Source organism: Triticum dicoccoides, chromosome 7A (assembly GCF_002162155.2).
Source record: "Triticum dicoccoides isolate Atlit2015 ecotype Zavitan chromosome 7A, WEW_v2.0, whole genome shotgun sequence".
In the NCBI taxonomy this organism is placed as follows: Eukaryota; Viridiplantae; Streptophyta; class Magnoliopsida; order Poales; family Poaceae; genus Triticum; species Triticum dicoccoides.
Genome location: NC_041392.1, coordinates 88,801,772 through 88,821,677, shown reverse-complemented (window position 1 = coordinate 88,821,677; position 19,906 = coordinate 88,801,772).

Genomic DNA, 19,906 nt, shown 5'->3' with positions numbered 1-19,906 from the left:
TAGCCTGCTACAGCCCGGTTCACCGGAGTCCTGTTAGCCCAGTGCTACAGCCCGGATTCGCACGCTGCTGACCGACATGCTTGATGTTGATTCATGTATGCCTGTCTCCGTAAGTTAGTGCCACTTTGGGTTCATGACTAGTCATGTCGGCTCGGGTTCTCTGTCATATGGATGCTAGCGACACTATCATATACGTGAGCCAAAAGGCGCAAACGGTCCCGGGCCATGGTAAGGCGACACCCGTGGGAATACCGTTCGTGAGGCCGCAAAGTGATATGAGATGTTACCGGCTAGGGTCCTGACAACGTTGGTATCAGAGCCTGACTGCCTGTAGGATTACCAAGCCATACTGGTCGAAGTTGACTCTAGAAATGCTTTAGTTATATAAGGGAATTGATTGTGGAAGGGAACGTAAGGCTCTTTTTACTCCTTTACCTTATGCCCTTCTGATCTGAGTCAACCTCTTCTTTTCTACGGGGATTAGGAACTAGGCTTCTCTTCTATCTCTCAGGATGACGTGTTACTAAACCGTAGTTGCCTAGGATTGTTGAGTTCAAGCCTTAGTTCAGTTCCTACTACTTCCATATGTTCATAGCTAGCCTCAGAGCCTTGATATTGTGATGTTGAGTGGTTATGCCACCATTTTTGCAGGATGTCTCAAATCATTTTGAGCATTTACACCCGTTATGTTGTCCGAGTCACCCCAGGTTTCTAAATAGCCTGATGCACTTGCAAATCTTTCCTCCATGTTCCCATTGTATTTTTGGGCTAGATTAAGCACACTAATCGGTGTGTTGAGGTACTCTGTTGCCTTGATGTGTATGTTGGAGTTAGTATTATGACCCTAGGTGTCCTCAAGAACCACTCAAGATTTTGGCAATGCTTTCGTATCCCCAGTGTGATGATTCTAGCCACCATTCTCGAAAGCATCCCGTGATGCCATTTAGTTAGTAGGCCTTCTATTTCTGGGTTCTAGAGCCCAAGATTCACTCTACTTACCTCGTGTCAATAGTGTTTCTCATACCTTTAGGATATTAGTAATTGCGATAGTTCTCGAGGTCTGTGGTATTTCCTTCTTCCAAATACCATGAACTGCTTATGGCAGAAGTTCTTCTGAACAAATATCACAACCAGAGTGCTCTTGATGAGTTCTCCGTTCTACATTGTGAATCTGTCAGTTCTACCTTTCTGCATGGGTTATCCAGAAGAAATATGTTGAACTCGTTCGACATACTAATCTATGCATCTGCAACTCAGAAAGTATATGTTCCTTCGAGTTGTCCCCCTTTAGTTATATTCCGACCTTCATCTATCAATTGATAGTCAAGGGTATGTGTGCGATCATGTTCATCGATGCCTACTATTCTTGTGGTCCGACAAGCCGTTCTATTTTAGAATGAATAGGAGAAATAAACTCCAGAACCTCATCCATATCCGGGATTGGGTCAAAGTTGTGGTATTCCGCAGATCAAATGCCAATCCAACTTCTGCTCTGTTCTACCTTGGAGTGTTACCATCTTTATGTCAAGAATGTCTTGAGAATTACACCACCTCTTATGAATTCTTGATGGAGTGATACTTCTCGCCATCATTATTCATTCCTCGGTCCCGTGTTGTTGTAATCAGAGTGCCGACAAGTGAATTGGATGTGTGAAATCAATACTCCGAGCAACTTGTTGCTTGGTAGTAAATGGACAATACTCTCATTCTTAGCGTGTTGGTTATTAAATCCTCATCCTAAGATTGATCATGCTACCTAGTCTTTATTTCCTGGTGCATTCTTCGATCAATGAGTTAGGATTACGTCAATCCCTCGCTCTTTTGATCATATCGTCTTGCTCTAAAAATCAAGATTGTTCTCGAGCTTAGTAACATATCGGTGGTTTGTGATTTTCCGAATATCTTCTCAGAAGTATTACCAGGTTGTCACCTGACCGCTATGTGGAGTTCGTGATCAAGTTAGTTTCTTGCAAACCAGCCATTCTCCAAGAATCTGTGTCGGTTACCCCCCCCCCCTGAGCTAGTTGGTTAAGCTAAACAATAACTTGGAGAGTTGGAAGGTAAAAGCTTGCCAGCTTAGTCCATCTCAAGGGATATATTTGCGTGTGTTGAAGATAGATGATATCTTCATCGATTGGTCCCTGTGATCAGTTGTTGGACCTATTGTCGTATCAAAACCTTGATTTGAGTATGGGCTATCATCAAATCAAATCAGAACCAACGATGTTCATAATGTTGTCTTACTCGTGGTGGATCCCTCGAGCATACACCATTATACCTTTTGGGTCTGACCAATGCTATCACTTGTTCACATAATTATGGAATTCCATCTCCATGGAAACCTGGATGAATTGTTGTTGAGCCCATCAGCAACACTGCTACCTTCTCCATGATTCGTGTTAAACATCCAGCTAGTATTGGAAACTTTATAAGCATTATCTTCATGTTTCGTTCATGAAGCATATGTTTGGATGAAAAAAGTGACTACCTCTAATTCACGTGCATTTGGTGAAAGTTGCCGCCGTGAATTCGAGAAAGTTAGTTTTGCTTCCTCTAGAATCGTCCCAAGTCAGACATGCACATGTGTGAAGTATTCTGTGGTTTGGAGACTTGCAACCTTCATTCTGTATGTATCCCTGGCACACCAAGCCACTGATTGATTTGTTTGAGGCGAAGAATTTCCTTCTTATGAATCATGACTTATGTAAGGACTACGATATCCTCAATGATGGTTCCCAACCTGAACTCGGTAGTGTTTTATTATAAGACTACTACGTGGTTATGCTTGTCTTGGACAGCGTGTTCACATGTATGTAGCAGAACCAGCTCATGTTTTGGAGCTTGCTATCATAGTTCATCTCCCGAGAATCTCGCAATGTCATCTCATCGATTTGTGTTGCAAACTTTCATTTTTCTTTCTAGACTCGATGAGTCTGGAATATCCTAACACCAACCAGATCTGAATCTCAGGCTGTGATGGTTGGGACGTTTTCCCAAGAGTTATAATATTGGTCTCTCGGTAACCGGTAAAGTGGATGACATGGCCAACACACCCAACCGGAAGACCTGTTACTGTAGTATCTTGTTCGAAGAAGTTGGCCACTTCCCCATAAGGATCTCTTAGAATTTATTCCAATAGTAGTTCCTTATGGATTTTTGTGTTCCCGAAGTCTGACCTTTTACTTGATGTCCTAGATACCAAACCATATCAATAAATGGGTTATGCTAGCACATCAAGGAGAACATTAGAAGCGGAGTGCTAAATGTCTCTCAGTCGATCATCCAGATTTTGATCCCTTGGCCTCGCTAAGGTGAAACCTGAGAAAGTGTAATCTTTGTTTGTATCTGCATCCTCCACCATTATTCATCATGGTAGTATGTTGTGTTGCCAGGATCCTTGACATGGATATTGGTAAAACTTATTGAATATGGAAATGCTCAAGCTCTTGAGAGCACGCGCAAGCAAAAACATCCCTTGCGTTGTCTTCAACAAAGTAGTCCACGTCTTCCATTCTAGTCTGGGCATGCCATCCTTGCGAACTCCTTCAAACGATCGTTTGTGCATTTCCTTAGGCTGGTACAGAGAGTTTCAATGATCTCTATATCAAAAGTAATTGTTTTTGCCACTTAAAGGAATCATTCTACGAGTCACCTCCTCCAACATGTCTCGTTATGGAATCATGGCAATTATCTCCTCACTACCTTCAAAACCATGCACCATCCTACTCCAGCATGGAATTATCGCCTACCAATTTGAACCTTTGTCATATGTTTCTCATCCATCATCTCTGATGTGTGTTTTGTGTCTTAGCTCAAGGGATGTTTCTACGTCTCATTCCGTGAGTTGATCTTGTGATCATTAAGATTGTTGATCCATTCTTGTGAGGTTGTCTTGCTCTGTTATCGCCATGTTGGATGCAGTTCTCGAAGGAAAGGATGTCATAATCAAACATGACGATCGAATCCACGCTCTTATGAAGTGCAACATGGGTCGTGAAGACTGTGTCAGTTCCGTGTCCCCTCTGTCTTCTTACCTCACGTCCTGAATCTCGAGACGAGATTCTTATTTAGTGAGGGTGAGTTGTCACATCCCTAGCTTTACCTTGGCCTTGGACTATCTTGGTTGTTGCATCATGTTTAAATTCAAATGAAAATTGAATTGAGGGAATTCCCAAAGCCTCAAAAATCTTTTAAAAATGAGCAAGTTAAAATTTTCTTCAAATGAGCCCAAGGAAATGTTCACTTTAATCCCTGAAAATATTGGCAAGAGGTAAAAATCCAAACCAATATTTTAGGGCATTAAGGGTAATTAATTTGGGCATTTTGAATTAAACCATAATGTATTTGAATTGGCTTTATTTCTATTATAAAAGAAATGCATGTCCAATAATTTTGGAAATTATTGTGGGGCTCTAGAGTAATATCTCTAGTCCATACAATAATTTACAGAAGCAACAAAAATGGTTTAGTTTTAAAACTAAATCAAAACAGACGAAAAAAATAGAAAACAGAAATAAAAGAGAGAGAGTTACCTGGGCCGACCTACCTATTCTGGCACTATAGCGGCCCTGCCCACCGAGGGGAGAGCCGTCTTCTTCCTCCTACCAGTAGGCAGAGGGGAAGCGTGGCGCGCGCGCGTGCGTTCCCGGCCACCTCCTGCTTGCCTCCCTCGACCTGATCCGCGCCCGGAGACGCCCGATGCCTCCCCTCACTTCCCCCTCACTCTCTGCCCCCCCCTCTGCTCTCTCCTCGCTCGCGTCCGAGCGCAGCTGCCGACCGCCGTCCCGTGAACGTGTAGCACCGCGTCCACCGCCGCCCCCATGCCCCGTGGCTGCATCCACTAGCTCCGCCTCGACGCCGTGAATCTCCAAGCCGAAGAACGTGCCCCGGATGCCCTACAGCGTCGCCGCCATCGTCATCTTCCTCACCGCCTCGGCCACCGAACACCGTCGCCGAATTCGCCGCTGACAGGACGTCCCCGAGCCCATTTACCCTCCCTACAAACTCGCGGTGAGCCCCCGAGTCGGTTCCCCCTTCTTCCCTGGTCGCATTTGATCTCTAGGCCATAGCCCCGCCTTGGCCGAACTCCGGCCGCCGCCATGGCCGACGAGCTCGATGCTCCTGCGCTCTCCCGCTCTCCCCAGCACCACCAACATGCTCATTGCGTCCCGTGGAAGCTAACGCGCCGCGCCGTTTGCTCTAGCTCGCGCTGAAACCCCGCACCCGCTCGAGCTCGAGCTTGGCCGCCGCTAAACCTTGTCACCGACATTGTTTCCGGCCACCCTGCGGCCTCTCGTCCGGTCCTTTCGATGCGGACGAGCGAGAGGACCTCCCTGGTGCCAGCAGCGCGACGAAATGTCGTCCCTAACGCGAGTCCAGCGAGCTCTCGCCGTCGGTTTGGTCATCGCCGGCGTAGATCCGGTGATGCTGACGTGGCTCTAGCTTAATTAGGCCTAACCACTAATTAGCACTAACTTAATTGACCCTATGGGTCAATGACATGTGGGGCCCAGCCCCTGATTAACTTATTAGTTTACGTTTAATTAAACTAGTTTAGTCACTGTGAGACCGACATGCAGGACCCGCACGTCAGGTTTGACCTGACCGGGTCTGTTGACCTGCTGACATCATGCTGATGCAGTAAAGAATTTTCTGGATTTAAACTTATTCAGAAAATTCCAGAAATTGTTACAAACTTCAAAAAATCATATAAAATCAAATATAGCTCAGAATTAAATAAATTATATATGAAAAATTATCAGAAAAATCCAATCTATCCATCTATACCATTTTCATGCATGTTAGAACAACTCGAGGCCACTGTATAGGACAAATCAAATGAATGGTATTTAAATAACCAAATGTGGAGTTCAAATTTGAACTTTGGGTTCAAACCAACTTCATTTAATTGTGTTGCTAGTTGCATTAGCTCAATCAACAACATATTGCCATGTCATTATCATGCATCATGTTGTGCATTGCATTGATTGTGTTCCTTCCCTGTTGTCGGTGGTTGTCCCCTCTCGATAAACGTTGTACCGACGTTGTGATCGTTCACACTAATGAAGACCCAATGATATCTTCAGATGTGCTAGGCAAGCAAAACCCCCTTGTTCATTCCGATACAATCCCACTCTCTCGCTCCTGCTCTCTTTTACTGCATTAGGACAACAACGATTCAACTGTTACATGATGCGGTAGTTGAACCCCTTCCCTCTGCATGACCTGTCATTGCCACAGTAAATAGATGAAACCCACTAGCATGAGTAGGAATTGTTTGAGCCCTGATGTGCCTACTCATTCATGCTTGTTGTCATGCCTGCTACTGCTTAGAGTTGAGTCAGGTCTGATTCATCGGGAATGAATTGGAACGTGGTGAACATGTCCTACCGTTGAGAGCTAAGTGTGTGAACACGATTTGGTAAAGGTAGCGGTGAGAGGCCATGTAGGAGTACATGGTGGGTTGTCTCATTCCAGCCGTTCTCAGGAACTGAGTTATGTGTTTGTGATCCATGAACAGTTACTACCACACATTGGGTTCCGGTAACTCGTCCCCTCTTGGCTTATTAATCAACTTGATCTCTGTCCAGGAGTTGCAACTAGTTTCTGGTGTTTGTAGGTAGTGTTAGTAGTCTACCAAGTGGCACCCGGTACAGGTGGGCTTGGGACAGACTAGGCACAGTGGCACGATGTAGCAAGTGGCACCCGAATGGTAGGCTTGGGAACCCTGCACACATCGTTTGGGGCCGTGAGCGACACCCCGGTCGGATCTCCTTGCGGATGGAACCCGAATAGGCGATAAACCTAGACGAGAGACTTGTGTGGTTAGTCAGGTCGTGGACGACACCCTCACCCGGCTTCCGCTTGAAGGTTGTCGAGGTACATGACGTGTACAGGGAGATAAGTGGCGAGAGCGTGTGTGAAGAAGTACACCCCTGCAGGGTTATCATTATCTATTCGAATAGCCGGATTCCTCGGATATGGAAACTTGGACCCCTTGCATAGTTCATAGACAAGTGAAAGTGGATACTCTAAAATGCGCAAGATAAGCGTGAGTGCTATGGATGGCGTTCTCGTAGGGAGACGGGAACGGATCCATAGTGGTGTATTGGTATGGGGAATATGTGGACTCGTGTGCGCCACCTCAAAAGAGTTACTTGCAGTCATAGTTCAGGATAGCCACCGAGTCAAAGCTGGCTTGCTGCAGTCAAACTCCACCGCCCCCCTTTGTTGATACTGATGCATATGTAGCTAGTTCTGATGTAAGTCTTGTTGGGTACATTTGTACTCACGTTTGCCTATGTTATATTTTGCAGAGAGACGTCAGTCTCGCTAGTAGTTCCGTGCGGACTTCGACGTTTAGCTTGATACCTCAGCTACGATCTTGTGCCCTCGGTGGGATCTTGTAGATAGTCAGGCTTCTCAGCCTTTTTCATTTGTAGATGTCTGTACTCAGACATGTTAAGCTTCCGCTTGTGCTTGTTGCTTGTATGCTCTGTATGTTGGGTCATGAGACCCATGTTTATAATATCTCGCTCCTCGGAGCCTAATGAATAAATACCTTGAGTCGTAGAGTTATGTTGTGATGCCATGTTGTATTTACACATATCGAGCATATTGTGTGTATGATTGAAATGCTTGGTATGTGTGGGATCCGACAACCTAGTTGTTCATCCTTGGTAGACTCTCTTATGGGGAAATGTAGTCTTGTGCTTCCATGAGCCATAGTAGTCCGCTACAGCCCGGTTCACCGGAGTCCTGCTAGCCCAGCACTACTGCACCGGAACACTTGACTGGCCGACATGTGATTCACTTCGTTCATGTGTCTGCCCCTTCGGGGAAATATCACGCGGTGACATCCGGAGTCCTGCCTAGCCTGCTATAGCCCGATTCACCGGAGTCCTGTTAGCCCAGTGCTACAGCCCGGATTCGCACGCTGCTGACCGACATGCTTGATGTTGATTCATGTATGCCTGTCCCCGTAAGTTAGTGCCACTTTGGGTTCACGACTAGTCATGTCGGCCCGGGTTCTCTGTCATATGGATGCTAGCGACACTATCATATACGTGAGCCAAAAGGCGCAAACGGTCCCGGGCCATGGTATGGCGACACCCGTGGGAATACCGTGCGTGAGGCCGCAAAGTGATATGAGGTGTTATCGGCTAGATCGATGTGACTTGAAATCGGGGTCCTGACAGCGTTGGTATCAGAGCATGGCTGCCTGTAGGATTACCAAGCCATACTGGTCGAAGTTGACTCTAGAAATGCTTTAGTTATATAAGGGAGTTGATTGTGGAAGGGAACGTAAGTCTTTTTTTTACTCCTTTACCTTATGCCCTTCTGATCTGAGTCAACCTCTTCTTTTCTACAGGGATTAGGAACTAGGCTTCTCTACTATCTCTCAGGATGACGTGTTACTAAACCGTAGTTGCCTAGGATTGTTGAGTTCAAGCCTTAGTTCAGTTCCTACTACTTCCATATGTTCATAGCTAGCCTCAGAACCTTGATATTGTGACGTTGAGTGGTTATGCCACCATTTTTGCAGGATGTCTCAAATCATTTTGAGCATCTACACCCGTTATGCTGTCCGAGTCATCCCAGGTTTCTAAATAGCCTGATGCACTTGCAAATCTTTCCTCCATGTTCCCGTTGTATTTTTGGGCCAGATTAAGCACACTAATCGGTGTGTTGAGGTACTCCGTTGCCTTGACGTGTATGTTGGAGTTAGTATTATGACCCTAGGTGTCCTCGAGAACCACTCAGTAATTTGGCAATGCTTTCGTATTCGCAGTGTGATGATTTTGGCCACCATTCTCGAAAGCATCCCGTGATGCCATTTAGTTAGTAGGCCTTCTATTTCTGGGTTCTTGAGCCCAAGATTCACTCTACTTAACTCGTGTTGATAGTGTTGCTCATACCTTTAGGATATTAGTAACCTTTGCGATAGTTCTTGAGGTCCATGATATGTCCTTCTTCCAAATACCATGAACTGCTTATGGCAGAAGTTCTTTTGAACCAAAAGATCACAACCAGAGTGTTCTTGATAAGTTCTCCATTCTACATTGTGAATCTGCCAGTTCTACCTTTCTGCATGGGTTATCCAGAAGAAATATGTTGAACTCGTTCGACATACTAATCTATGCATCCACAACTCAGAAAGTATATGTTCCTTCGAGTTGTCCCCCTTCAGTTATATTCCGACCTTCATCTATCAATTGATAGTCAACGGTATGTGTGCGATCGTGTTCATCGATGCCTACTATTCTTGTGGTTCGACAAGCCAATCTATTTCAGAATGAATAGGAGAAATAAACTCCAGAACCTCATCCATATCCAGGATTGGGTCAAAGTAGTGGTATTCCGCAGATCAAATGCCAATCCAGCTTCTTCTCTATTCTACCTTGGAGTGTTACCATCTTTATGTCAAGAATGTCTTGAGAATTACACTGGCGGATCTCGGGTAGGGGGTCCCGAACTATGCGTCTAAGGCGGATGGTAACAGGAGGCAGGGGACACGATGTTTTACCCAGGTTCGGGCCCTCTTGATGGAGGTAAAACCCTACGTCCTGCTTGATTATTCTTGATAATATGAGTAGTACAAGAGTTGATCTACCACGAGATCGGAAAGGCTAAACCCTAAAAGCTAGCCTATGGTATGATTGTATGTTGTCCTACGGACTAAAACCCGCCGGTTTATATAGACACCGGAGGAGGCTAGGGTTACACAAGGTCGGTTACAAATGAGGAGATATGCATATCCGTATTGCCTAGCTTGCCTTCCACGCCAAGTAGAGTCCCATCCGGACACAGGACGAAGTCTTCAATCTCGTATCTTCATAGTCCAACAGTCCGGCCAAAGGATATAGTCCAGCTGTCCGGAGACCCCCTAATCCAGGACTCCCTCAGTAGCCCCTGAACCAGGCTTCAATGACGATGTGTCTGGCGCGCAGTGTTGTCTTCGGCATTGCAAGGTGGGTTCCTCCTCCGAATACACCATGGAAGAGTTTGAATACAAGGATAGTGTCCGACCCTGCAAAATAAGTTCCACATACCACCGTAGAGAGAATAATATTTCCACAAATCTAATCTGCTGACACGTTTTGGTAGCATGACATCATGCCACGGCCCGGTAATTATTTGAACCGTTTTTCTTTAACCAGTCCCGCACATAACGCGAGGCGGTTTCTTGACACGTCTTGTCAAAGCAGAGATCGTGTTCCCCTTATCATGGGATTCTCATCAATACAAACATGGGTAACCCAACCGTGCCTATTGGTATGACTCCTAGATCTTAGGTAAGTCTCGAACGGCCACAAGGAGGACGCCTGATATTTATCCCCTTTATTAAGGGACAGGGCTTTTTCTTCTTTCCCTCCTGCGCTCAATCGAATACTTCCCCGGCTCGAGTTCTAACACCCAAAGCCCAGGTCAGGCGCTTCGGACCTTCAATCATGTCCGGATCCAGCCTTCAAGGCCGGTGGATGCCTTCCTCCGTCACGGAGGAGGACATCAAGAAGTTGAGGGAGGCCAGATATCTGACCGCCGAAATTTGGCATAGGCTGCCCGCCCGAGGGCAGGTCGTCCCTACTCCCGAACCCAACGAGAGCATTGTGTTCGTCTCCCACTTCCTCCGAGGACTAGGCCTCGCTCTGGATCCCTTCGTTAGGGGTCTTATGTTCTATTACGGGCTGGATTTTCACGATCTGGCCCCGGATTCCCTTCTTCACATCTCGTCATTTATTATCGTTTGTGAGGCCTTCCTCCGCATTACCCCTCACTTCGGCCTGTGGCTCAAGACCTTCGATGTGAAGCCAAAGACGGTCGAGGGGCAGTATGCAGCGTGCGGAGGTGCTCTAATAAGCAAAATTGCTGACGCTCCATGGCCAAAGGGTTCGTTTCCAGAGGTGTCCGGATTGTGGCAACAGGAGTGGTTTTACGTCACAGCTCCCCGAAGTGCCAAGTGGGTAGCTCCCCCCACCTTTCGCTCGGGCCCTCCACCACAACTGATGTCATGGATCAGCAGGGGGCTGAGCTGGGGTACAGCCAAGGACGTGCCAATACTGCAGAGCCGTATCCGAGATCTCTTCGATGGAGATTTCGGTCTGGTTATGGTAATGCAAGTCATGCTAGTTCGTCGAGTCCAGCCTTGCAAATGCCGGCCCCTCCGCATGTGGGAATTCAACCCGGAAGGACCGCGCACTATTTAGAATTTCCTTGGCATGATGCACAAGGAGATGTACAAGTCGTTCTTCAGACCCCAAATAGAGTGTCCGAACACTACCGAGGACGTGGGCCTGAGCTGCAACCGCCCCGCTGCCCAAGTAAGTAATCCCATGGCCGAACACACTATCCTTTTATTTATCATGACATCATCCTGAAGAATCGCTCTTTGACCAGGACTGGATAACAAAGGCGAAGATGATATGGTGTTCGGTCCCCCTTCCTAAAGGCTTGGACAATCAGGTGCTGGAAAAGATGCTTGAGCCAGCACCTTGTCTGGTGCCCTCAAAGGAAGATGAAGGGGGGAATAAAGAGGGCGAAAGCGGGCCTCCATCGAGGGAATGAGTGCCTCCGCGAGGGACGATAACCAAGGGGAAGAATCTGACATTCTCCCTCCTCGGGGAAAGAAGAGGACTACCTCTGAAGATCCGGAAACTAAGGCTTCCAAACGGGAGAGGAAATCTCCGCTAGAGGGTCCTACCTCGGAGGGTATTCTTGCCGCACAATGTCCGCGCGGGGATCAGCCCTCTACCGAGCTATAAGTAATCAAAAAGTACTTAATAGTGAAGATATCCTACCTTACTTCCGAAGACAATAACCGATGCTTGTAAATTGTAGCCCGAATCGCAGCCCTTCTCGACAGAGTTCATCTTCGGGGGATCTTCTTCCGGAGATGATGGAGAGTGAAACGGCTCCCCCAGACTCCCCAGCTCAAGAAGCGGGCGACCTTGAAGTGTTGTCGCGAAGGGTATCTCCGGATCCAATATCACTAGAGGATAACCCTTTGGCTGTCCGGCATCCCCAGTATCCGGCTCCTGAGGAGAGCGACAGCAAGGGTCTGTACTGTGTGCGATCAGACGTGCTGAAGGATCTTCTGGGGAAAGCTGTCATCTCGGAAGCGCATCGTACCCTAATGGGTACGGCAATTGAAAGGATTTCATCCACCGAAAGCAGTTTGCACGAAGCTTTTATGAGTCTGCTGAAAGGCTTTGAGGTACGTAAAATAATGTATACCTTTAATAGTACCGCATACGTTAGATATGCCCATGCAGATAGTAGCCCCTGAGACTCTGGTTGTCGTCGAGAACGGTGGCAAACAGAGGATCATAGTCCCACGTAATAACCAGACCGCCGGTATGCGTAGGTGGTTGAAGCTCTGGTGGCTAGCCGGACTAATGGGTTTGCCGAACTAAAGCGGCAGCTAGATGCGGCAGATGCCGACATCGTGCTTGTCAACAAGCGGCTTGATGAGGCACAGGGTGGGTGATTTTTTCGGTGATCGTCACATAATAAGAGCAGCATGATGCCAGTATCTTTAATATGTTGTGACTGTAGATGGAGCTACCACCATGGAGACCCTTCGGGCGGAGCTTGCCCGAGCCAAGGAGCAAGCAAGGAGTAGCAATGCGGCCGCTTTAAAGGCGGCCGAAGAGTTAAGGGCCGAACAGGCCGCACATTGCGGGAGCAAAGAAAAAATTGCCAAGATGCTGCTGACCGTTACCGGCTTCTTGAAGAAGAAAACCGGGTGAAGAAGACGGACCTGGAGAAGGCCCGGGTGGCTGCCAAGGAAACCCGCTCAAAAATTAGAGCGACGAAGGAGGAGTTGAATCAAGCTACGGATATCGTTTCTGGGAAGCCCTTCTTGTTGCGGACGAAGTTCGGAGATTGAAATATGCTCCTCTGGACCGGCTATGGAGTTCTGTGGATGAGTACATGGATTTGGCTACAAGTGTTGCGGATGCTACAGAGTACTTCAAGGATCAGAAAGGTCCTGAAGTGGAGAAGCTGTTCTGGTCACAGTTTCATGCTCCAGTCCGTCCGCTGTTGCTGAATGAGCGATTGACCAGTTGGGCCGAGCTCCATAGATTATTCGGACTGGCCATGAGGTCCGTTGTGGATCATTTGTGGCCAGGAAGGCCAAGGCCGAATAGCTACTTTAGCTTAGTGCAACAATTCCTTGGCGTTGTGCCACGCATCGATGCTTTAAAGAGGTCGGCGTGTATAGAAGGCTCGCGGATGGCCCTTGCCTGCGTCAAAACATACTGGGCGGAGATGGATGCCACCACTGTTGCGGCACAGGGTTCGGCCATAGGCCGAGTGGCTGCCGAGCACTACTTTGAAGAAGTTCTTCAAGGTGCTCGTTCGATAGAGGCTCAGTGCTCGAAGAATATTATGTTTGAGTGACATGTATTCCCATTGTCAAAACAATGTTTTGTTGAGTTTATCAAGGATGTATTTATACTTTTGCCCGAAAGTACTATGATGCCTCATGTGTGGCCGTTTATCTATATATGTATATAACCTGAAAGATGGCAGTCATCGGCTTCAGCCCCCACGCATATAATTCGGGGGTGTTCGCAGAAGACGCATGCACACTTGATCCAACGTCTTGGTCCATTAAGGAGGTGATAGCGCAGCGAACTAGGCAATCGGACTATAATGCTTTAACACTTTCACTTAGCCAGAGGAGTTTGATAGTGGGGCTACTATATAGCCCCTGGTGGCTCCACACTCATCCGAATTCGGGTTGCGTACATGCCTGGCCGGGAAACGGCCCTTCGTTAAGGCGGAGGAATCACGAAGATTCCGGTAGGTCATCGAGTGGTTGACCAGTCTCACGCTATATCATGACAGTCAGTTTTCGGCTTTCTCTACTAAGGTGCTCGTCCGGGTGAACCAGGGCACAATCGCAGTAGTTCTCCTGGTGCCGCCTTAGCCGATAGAGCAGAACATAAGGCAGCAAAACACAGGAGCCGGGCAAACCCAACATTTGACCAAAGACATGATTCGGAGCTGATGCATATAAGGCCAAACTCGTGACGCCGAACACTCCCTAAGGTATTCGGTCTTTATGATGTAAACCGGGCCTAAACAGTGCCCTTGGTAATAAACCTCTTGTGTCCAGGTACGTGCAATATTCTGACGTGGCCACATGCCAATACGCCAGCATCCTTCTCAATTGTACTGAGAATCCGAGGGATGTGTATCAACAAGAGACAGTAAAAAAGGTTTACGCAGGGTCTTAATCTAAAAAGAATCCTTGGAACGGGTCCCTGCTGCACGTCTGCGCTTGTGTCTCCGTTGTGCCGTGTCCTAGACGGGTGTAGCATGATGGTCATCTGTAAAAGAGAGGAACTTAGTTGAAAAGTTGTCGTGCAAAAAGGTAGGTTATACTAAATAAACTATATATAGTTCAAGATGAGTAAAGTTGAGCCTAATTGCCACTTCCTTGCGCGCGTTGAGCCCCTTGTATTGTAATAGGGGTATAGCCATCAAACCTGTATCAAGTACATATAGCTGCGCCGGACTTGTCTAACCGTGTCTGTGGTCTTAATTACCTGGCAGATGCATTAGTTGGTGGGGCCGTTTAGTGTGCGGCTGCCAAGGCAGCCGCACGGTCTTCTCCGCGCAAGGAGCGCTTGATATTTCCATTTACTATAATGATGCCACTTGGACCGGGCATCTTAAGCATGAGAGAAGCATAATGCGGTATTGCGTTAAAGCGAGCGAAAGCTTCGCGTCCGAGTAGTGCTTGATAACCAGTTTGGAACGGAGCGATGTGGAATGTTAAATTTTTGTTGCGGAAGTTATCGGGAAAGTCGAATATAACCTCTAGTAGCAGGGAGCCCGTGCAATGGGCCTCTGGGCCTGGTGTTACTCCTTTAAAGGTAGTATTGCTGCAGCTAATTTTTGTTGGTTCTATCCCCATTTTGCGGACTGTGTCCTGATATATCAGGTTTAAACTGCTGCCGCCGTCCATCAGGACTCGTGTGAAGTGGTATCCATCAATTATTGGATCTAGTACCAAGGCAGCCCGTCCTGCACGCCGGATACTTGCCGAGTAATCCCGATGGTCGAAGGTGATCGGTTGGGACGACCAGTGGCAGAACTCTGCGGTGATAGGCCTCGGGGCATGTGTCTCTAGGAGTGCCGCTTTGTTTCTCCCCTCTGTCATGTGTAACACATTTATTGTTTTGACTTCTGGTGGGAATTTCTTCTGTTCCCCAGTGCTTTGCTTGCGAGGCTCATCCTCGTCTTCGCTTGGTGTATCCTGCCCCTTATGTTCGGCGTTGAGCTTGCCGGACTGCTTGAAGACCCAACATTCTCTATGGATATGATTTGCAGGTTTATCGGGGGTGCTCTGGATCTGACATATTTGGTCCAGAATCTTGTTTAGGCTGGACAGTTCGTCTTTGTTGCCTTTGGAGGGCAGCTTTTGCTGACCTGGCCGAGAGCTTCTGAATCCGGCGTTTACCGTCGTGCTCTTCGGACTGTCTTCTTTATTCCGACGCTTATTTTTGCTGCGTCATGATTTCCCGTTTCCGTCCCTGACTTCGGATGTACTTGGGTCGCTGGTGCTGCATCGGGCTAACCAGCTGTCCTCGCCCGCGCAAAAGCGGGTCATGAGGCTTGTTAATGCTTCCATTGTTCTTGGCTTTTCTTGGCTGAGGTGTCTGGCAAGCCATTCGTCTCGAACGATGTGCTTGAAAGCTGCTAAGGCTTCGGCGTCCGGACAGTCGACTATTTGGTTCTTTTTAGTGAGGAACCTATTCCAAAGCTTTCGGGCTGACTCTCCGGGCTGTTGAGTTATATGACTTAAATCGTCTGCATCCGATGGTCGGACATAGGTCCCTTGAAAATTTGCCCGAAAAGCGTCTTTGAGCTCTTCCCAGCTTCCAATGGAGTTTTTGGGGAGGCTTTTAAGCCAGTGCCGAGCTGGCCCTTTGAGCTTGAGGGGTAAGTACTTGATGGCGTGGAGATCGTCTCCTCGAGCCATGTGGATATGGAGGATGTAGTCCTCAATCCAGACCCCCGGGGTCTGTCTTCCGTCGTACGCCTCTATGTTTACGGGTTTGAATCCCTCTGGAAATTCATGGTCCAGCACCTCATCGGTGAAACATAGGGGGTGTGCGGCACCCCTGTATTTGCGTGTACTGTGGTGTTCGGATGTTTGTTGTGTTGCATTGCATGCTAGAGCGCGCTTGCGTGGCCCGTATATGGATCTGGTTGCGCCGTCCTTTTGATGCGAGCCCTCGCGTGGATCGCGTACTGGCTTATGTGCAGCGTCGTTTGCCGCTCTATGTTGGCCATGAGGTCGTCTATCCGACCGGATGGCCGTTTTGTTTTTTAATTGAGGGGGATCTAAGGCCTCCTCATCGAATTCAGGTAGCAATTTTCTCTTCGGGTAGCTCTTGGTGTGGCGATTACCGTCGTACTTCGCTGCAGTGTTGAGTACTTCACTCCATCTGATACTGAGTGTGTCTTGTGCAGCCCTGAGCCTTTGCTTCTGCTTTTTCAGACTCCTTGCAGTGGCAACAAGCCTTTGATGGGCATTCTGTTGCTCCGGTGTGATGTCGCCCGAGCTGTTATCTTCGACGGAGTTGGGTTGTTCGCTTCAATTCTCCGTGTTGCCATGGTCGGGCGATGGTTCACCCTGCTCTAACGTTGGGTCTATATGATCGTTGTTTCTGCCGAGGCGGGATTTGGAGCGGCGCTTACGCCGCCGCTTTGACTGCTTCTCGAGGGAACAACCATTCGATGCGTACTTCCGTTCCTCGTCATCGTTTTCTTTGGGTGTGTCCACCATGTATACGTCATATGACGAAGTGGGCGTCCAGTACCCTATGGGCAGTGGTTCCTGTTCATCTCCTGCATCATCGTCCATACCGTCGATGTCTTCGGAGTCGAAGTCGAGCATGTCGGTCAAATCGTCGACAGTGGCTACTAAGTGGGTGGTGGGTGGGCGGCGAATTTCTTCGTCATCCGCATCCCAATCCTGCCACACATAGTTCGGCCAGGACTCTCCTAACAAGGAGAGAGACCTTAATGAGTTCAGTATGTCGCCGAAGGGCGAGTGCTGAAAGATATCCGTGGAGGTAAACTCCATGATCGGCACCCAGTCGGATTCGATAGGCACGGGCACAGGCAGTTCGGAGTCCGTGGCCGGGGAAGGATCTGGTAGTTTGGCATCACGGCTCTCGTGAAGGGTAAGGTCGATACTCGGCTCAATCGCCGCTGAGGATATGGCCTCCGTGGCGGGGTCTATCCACCCGTCCATGGATGGCGCAACTGGCTTCGAATTGAGGGTCGAAGCGGTTGCCGATACGATCTCCCGAACACTGTCCGATGGTATAGCTAAATCATGCTCATCGTGACCGTGTGGCACACTAGGCAGGGGCTCGAATTCGTCGAAGATCAAGTCTCCGCGGATATCGGCCGTGTAGTTTAAGCTTCCAAACCTGACATGGTGGCCAGGGGCGTAACTCTCGATCTTCTCCAGATGGCCAAGCGAGTTGGCCCGCAGTGCGAAGCCGCCGGATACAAAGATCTGTCCGAGGAGAAAAGTCTCACCCTGGACTACATCGCTATCAATGATTGAAGGAGCCATCAGGCCTAATGATGACGACACAGAGGAACTCTCAATAAAAGCACCAATGTCGGTGTCAAAACCGGCGGATCTCGGGTAGGGGGTCCCGAACTGTGCGTCTAAGGCGGATGGTAACAGGAGGCAGGGGACACGATGTTTTACCCAGGTTTGGGCCCTCTTGATGGAGGTAAAACCCTACGTCCTGCTTGATTATTCTTGATAATATGAGTAGTACAAGAGTTGATCTACCACGAGATCGGAGAGGCTAAACCCTAAAAGCTAGCCTATGGTATGATTGTATGTTGTCCTACGGACTAAAACCCTCCGGTTTATATAGACACCGGAGGAGGGTAGGGTTACACAAGGTCGGTTACAAAGGAGGAGATATGCATATCCGTATTGCCTAGCTTGCCTTCCACGCCAAGTAGAGTCCCATCCGGACACGGGACGAAGTCTTCAATCTCGTATCTTCATAGTCCAACAGTCCGGCCAAAGGATATAGTCCGGCTGTCCAGAGACCCCCTAATCCAGGACTCCCTCAGTAGGCTTGCTGGACGGTGATGGGTTGGATGAGATATATCATGTAATCGAGTTAGTTTTGTTAAGGTTTGATCCCTAGTATCCACTATGTTCTGAGATTGATGTTGCTATGACTTTGCTATGCTTAATGCTTGTCACTAGGGCCCGAGTGCCATGATTTCAGATCTGAACCTATTATGTTTCCATCAATATATGAGAGTTCTTGATCCTATCTTGCAAGTCTATAGTAACCTATTATGTGTTATGATCAATTAACCCCTAAGTGACAATAATCGGGATACTTGCCGGTGATGACCGTAGTTTGAGGAGTTCATGTATTCACTATGTGTTAATGATTTTGGTCCGGTAGTCTATTAAAAGGAGGCCTTAATATCCCTTAGTTTCCGCTAGGACCCCGCTGCCACTGGAGGGTAGGACAAAAGATGTCATGCAAGTTCTTTTCCATAAGCACGTATGACTATATTCGGAATACATGCCTACATTACATTGATGAATTGGAGCTAGTTCTGTGTCACCCTAGGTTATGACTGTTACATGATGAACCGCATCCGTCATAATTCTTCATCACTCATCCATTGCCTACGAGCTTTCCATATATTGTTCTTCGCTTATTTACTTTTTCGTTGCTATTGCTATCATCACTACAAAATACCAAAACCATTACTTTTGCTATCATTAACTTTTGCTACCGCTACCACCACTATCATATTACTTTGCTACTAAATACTTTGCTGTAGATATTAAGTTTCCAGGTGTGGTTGAATTGACAACTCAGCTGCTAATACTTGAGAATATTCTTTGGCTCCCCTTGTGTCGAATCAATAAATTTGGGTTGAATACTCTACCCTCGAAAACTGTTGCGATCCCGTATACTTGTGGGTTATCAAGACTATTTTCTGGCGCCGTTGCCGGGGAGCATAGCTCTATTCTTTGAGTCACTTGGGATTTATATTTTCTTATCATTATGAAGAACTTGAGAGATCCAAAAACCAAGATTTATCCCTCAACTATGAGGGGAGGTAAGGAACTGCCATCTAGCTCCGCACTTGATTCACCTTCTGTTTTGAGTAAGCTTGCAACACCTAAACCTGCTTCTGCTATTTGTTCTGATATGTCACATGTTATTGATGATGACACTTCTGCTATGCATGATACTTATGATGAAACTACTTCTATGCTTGATACTATTATGCCACTTGGTGAATTTCTTGATGAACAACTTGCTAGGGTTAGAGAGAATGAAAATATTGAATCTTATAATATTGATGAAAGTGATGATGAAGACTTGCCCGTTATTCCTAAGGGTTATGTTTTTGATAAAGAAGCTTCTTTAGCTATTTTAGCTTGCAAAGATAGTTATGAACTTAAGAGGTTATTAGCTAAATGGAATAACCAATCTCTAAATGCTAGGATGAAACCTGACCCTGCTTTTGCTACTTCACCTATCTTTGTTACTAATAAGGATTATGAATTCTCTGTTGATCCTGATATAATTACTTTGGTTGAATCTGATCCTTTTCATGGCTATGAATCTGAAACTGTTGTGGCACATCTTACTAAATTAAATGATATAGCCACCCTGTTCACTAATGATGAGAGAACTCGCTACTTTTATATCCTTAAAATATTTCTGTTCTCATTAAAGGGTGATGCTAAGATATGGTTTAATTCTCTTGATCCTGGTTGTGTGCGTAGTCCCCAGGATATGATTTATTACTTCTCTGCTAAATATTTCCCTGCTCATAAGAAACAAGCTGCTTTAAGGGATATATATATATA